This window comes from Pseudophryne corroboree, chromosome 9, assembly GCF_028390025.1.
Source record: "Pseudophryne corroboree isolate aPseCor3 chromosome 9, aPseCor3.hap2, whole genome shotgun sequence".
NCBI lineage: Eukaryota > Metazoa > Chordata > Amphibia > Anura > Myobatrachidae > Pseudophryne > Pseudophryne corroboree.
In genome coordinates this window covers 351,523,242-351,528,027 of record NC_086452.1, presented here as the reverse complement: position 1 = coordinate 351,528,027, position 4,786 = coordinate 351,523,242, and the positions used below count along the sequence as shown (strand labels likewise).

Genomic DNA, 4,786 nt, shown 5'->3' with positions numbered 1-4,786 from the left:
AAGAGTTACGTACACGGAGGCTGCTGGCAACAGCCTCCCTGCTTCGTGGGACTTAGGAGGGGGGGGGGGTTAGGGACCCTAGAGGTTAATGATTCTCTATCTCCGCTGACAGGACACTGAGCTCCTGATGGTGATGATCGCAAGCCCCCGAGGCGACCGCTCACTCCCGCAGCACGGCCGCCACCCCCTAACAGAGCCAGAAGACAGAGTGGTGAGTATGACGCCGGAGCCCCGGGAAGCGGGTCGCCCACGGGAATGGTGGCACAAGGGTAGGAGCGCAGCTCTGACAGGCTGCGTTCCGGAGGGCTCAGTGGTACTTGTTGTGTGGCGCTGTGAGGGGTGCCCTGGGCCAGCGCAAATACCCTACAACTGGTCACTATGCTAACAGGGGCTAATCCCACTGTTAGCAGCGAAATCACCTCAGGCCAGTATAATCAGTACAAGCGGGAAGACGCGCCATTATAGAGGGCGGGGCTTCTCCTCAGAGTGGATCCAGCATCTCACAAGCGCCTTTTTCTCCCTGCAGATCACACTGAGAACCCTGACAGGGAGCGCTGCCTCCACATAACTCCAATACCTCTGTGGTACCAAGGGTTATAAACAAGGGGGGAGAGTGTTACATTAACTGTGTAATCCTATTAAGGTTATTCAGTCAGCGCCTGCCGTTAGTGTATAACTGCCTACTGGCGCGCTGTGTGGCTGGCACTAAATAATATGTCTTTCTGAAGGTACTATGGGAGAAACTGTGTCTGCATTTTCCTGTGTGTGTGTGTGTGTGTGTGTGTGTGTGTGTGTGTGTGTGTGTGTGTGTGTGTGTGTTTGTATAGCTCACATAAACATGTCTAGGGACTCTGTATCCTGTGCTGCAGAGTGTGTATCTTCTCCTGAAGTGTCTATTCCATGTACTCAGGACTGTAATATACTGTCTCAGCCTTCTGAATCCAAACCCCCATGGGTGGATTCTATTAGGGGAATGATATCCCAGATTTCATCTCGGATAGCTCAAAATGAGACTGAAACACAGGTTTTAAGAAAGTCTGTTGAGGTTTTGTCGTATTCAACTCCCACTACCTCTTCAAAGACCCCAATTTACCCTAAGAAGCGTGCCCTTGCCCAGATAATGCAAGCTGACACGGATACCGACTCTGATACAGGGGACAGTGATGGGGATATGCAGGGGGGAGATGCATCCCTTGCTAAGGGGGTGCAACTCATGATTGAGGCTATTAGGGACATTTTACACATTACGGATAAGGTACCTGAGCAAGTAGAGGAGGCTTATTTTACTGATAATAAGAAATCCTCTCTTACATTCCCTGCGTCTAAGGAATTGTTGTTGTAACGCATTGTTTGAAAAATCTGGGGAAACTCAGAGAAAAAATTCCAGATCCCAAAAAGGGTTCTCATTGCTTTTCCTTTCCCTGAGGAGGACAGGAAAAAGTGGGAAATCCCGCCTGTAGTAGATGCTTCTGTGTCTAGGTTATCTAATAAAGTGGTTTTACCTGTCCCAGGGTCCACCGCTTTAAAAGTGGCGGCTGACCGTAAGATTGAGACTACACTCAAATCATTATACACAGCTACTGGCGTAGCTTTAAGACCCACTATTGCTTGTGCATGGATTTCGAAAGCCATAGTAAAGTGGTCAGGCACATTACTAGAGGAATTAGATTCTATGGATAGAAATGACATTGAATTGTTCTTACGTCACATACAGGACTCTACAGGTTTCACGGTGGAGGCCATGAAGGACCTTGTCCATCTCAATGCGAGGGCTTCTTCCATGGCTGTCTCGGCACGCAGGGGACTCTGGCTGTGCAAATGGTCTGCGGATGTGGAATCCAAGAAGAGTGTGGAGAACCTACCTTTCACAGGTCGGGCTCTGTTTGGGGAAGTGTTAGATGCGTGGATCTCCATGGCAACTGCGGGTAAGTCAACATTTCTTCCCTCAGCAACACCGCCTACTAGGATATCTTATCCTACGTGTACAATGCAGTCCTTTCGGACCGCGAAAATTAAAAAGTCCAAACCCCCTTCCACTTTCTTTAGAGGAGGTCGGGGAAAATCCAGAAAACCTGCACCAACAGGTTCACAGGAACAGAAACCTGGTTCTGCTTCCTCAAAATCCTCAGTATGACGGTGTACCTCCCAGGCTGGAGATCGGGCAGGTGGGAGCAAGATTAAGAAATTTCAGTCATGTCTGGGCGTCATCAGGCCTAGACCCCTGGGTCCAAGATATTGTTACCCAGGGGTACAGACTGGAGTTTCAAGAACTCCCGCCTCACAGATTCTTCAAATCAGGCTTACCAGCTTTGCTGACAGAAAGTGTTATCCTACAGGAAGCCATTCAAAAAGTGCAAAAGTCAAATGTCATTGTTCCAGTTCCACCTCATTTAGCAAACAAGGGTTATTACTCAAACCTGTTTGTAGTACCAAAACCGGATGGTTCGATCAGGCCAATATTGAATCTAAAGTCATTGAACCCTTTATCTGAGGGAATTCAAATTCAAGATGGAGTCTCTGAGAGCGGTGATCTCAGGTAAGGAGGAGGGGGAATTTCTAGTATCCCTGGATATCAAGGATGCATACCTTCACATTCTGATCTGGCCGCCTCACCAGGCTTATCTCAGATTTGCGCTGCTGGACTGTCACTATCAGTTCCAGGCACTGCCGTTTGGCCTCTCCACGGAACGAGGGTGTTCACCAAGATCATGGCGGAGATGATGCTACTCCTCTGCAAGCAGGGTGTGAACATAATTCCTTATCTGGACGATCTGCTGATAAAAGCGTCTTCCGGGAAGAAGCTGTTACAGAGCATTGCTCTCTGAACTCAACTACTCCTGGATCATGGATGGATCCTGAATCTTCCAAAGTCGCATTTGGAGCCGACAAGGAGACTGTCCTTCCTGGGGATGATCCTTGACACGGAAGTACAGAGGGTGTTTCTGCCGGAGGAGAAAGTGTTGGTGATACAAGCAATGGTCCGGGATGTCCTGAAGCCAGCCCGGGCATCGGTTCATCAGTGCATTTGCCTTCTGGGGAAGATGGTTGCCTCCTATGAGGCTCTACAGTATGGAAGATTTCATGCACGGTCTTTCCAACTGGATTTCCTGGACAAATGGTCAGGATCTCATCTTCACATGCACCAGAGGATACGTCTGTCACCAAAAGCCAGAATCTCGCTCCTCTGGTAGCTGCAAACCTCTCACCTACTAGAGGACTGCAGGTTCGGGATTCAGAATTGGATACTCCTAACCACGGATGCAAGTCTCAGAGGTTGGGGAGCAGTCATACAAGGGGAAGACCTCCAAAGAAGGTGGTCAAGTCTGGAATTCATCCTTCCAATAAACATTCTGGAACTAAGGGCCATGTACAACGGTCTTCTACAAGCGGCACATCTTCTGAAAGATCGGGCCATTCAGGTTCAGTCGGACAATGTAACGACAGTGGCCTACATAAACTGACAAGGCGGAACGAAGAGCAGAGCTGCAATGTCAGAGGTAACAAGAATCGTTCCCGGGGCGGAAAAGCATGCAGTGGCGCTGTCAGCAATCTTCATTCCGGGAGAGGACAACTGGGAAGCAGATTTCCTCAGCAGAATGATCTCCATCCAGGAGAGTGGGGCATCCACCCAGTGGTGTCCACAGAGGTGACAAGTCTTTGGGGCGTACCTCTAATAGACATGATGGCCTCCTGCCTCAACAAGAAGCTTCGGAGGTACTGTTCCAGGTCGAGGGACCCACAGGCAATGGCGGTGGATGCCCTGGTAACTCTGTGGGTGTTCAGGTCAGTGTATGTGTTCCCTCCACTTCCATCTGAGATCAGCGTGGAGGTCCGGCAGAGTAGATCCAGCTGGCGAGAGGACCATATACAGGACGAGGGGTGGAAGACGCGTTTCGCCCGACTGAGCGGGCTTGGTCACTTCCGGATCCGGATGTAGTTCAGTGCCAGCGCACACATATGTCGACTGGTACTCCATCATTTGTTTCTCTATATTTTCTATTCCCCACAATCACTTTCCATTTTTTCGTGGATTCTCACCAGCGATTCATCGGTATCACAAAGAATATCAGTACATAGGGCTCACATCGTTGTCTAACGCTGGCAGCAGATCCATCTGAACACATTTATTCACAAACATTTGTGTATTACTATCTCTTCCTCCAGTCTTGTTCGGTGAACTCTCATCAGTGATCCCAGAGGGGGAGCGCTATCAGTGATCTACTACCATACCATGCTGTCAACGCCCAATACCGTCCGATCTTGGAAGCTAAGCAGTGTTGGGCTTGGTCAGTATTTGGATGGGTGACCTCCTAGGAATACCAAGTGTAGTAGGATCTGTCATACATAAATTACTCTGTGCCTAACACTGACAGCAGATTCGCCACTATTCTCTTTCTTCACCCATTCGGGCTCAGGTCTTAATTGACACAGGTTCCTTATCTGTTTAGCTCACAACTATCAGGGATACCCCTGACTCAAGCTGGTTGTTAATTCCTTACATGGGATGTGAATTTCTGAATTGACTGTTAATTCAGTTTATATCAATACAATTCGTTTCATGGTGTGACATTATAGTTATTTATACTCCTATAGTCACGTCCAGTTTCATTTAGTGTCCAACCGGACTAGTTGGTTATCAGTGTTGTTTGTATTTCAGGACTTTTCATCCTTTTTAATCTCAATTAATAAAGACATATTTTTAAAATTTCATATCTCTATCTTAACTCAAGAGTGCGCCCACAACAGAGTCTTCTTTTCTTCTTTGTATATAGCTTGTTATATTGAC

At 48.1% G+C, this 4,786-nt stretch overlaps 1 pseudogene; it reads left to right on the top strand.

Moving 5' to 3' along the window:
- Positions 1–4,216: 4,216 nt before the first annotated feature.
- LOC134960965 (5S ribosomal RNA) lies at positions 4,217–4,335 on the top strand (annotated as a pseudogene).
- Positions 4,336–4,786: the final 451 nt, after the last annotated feature.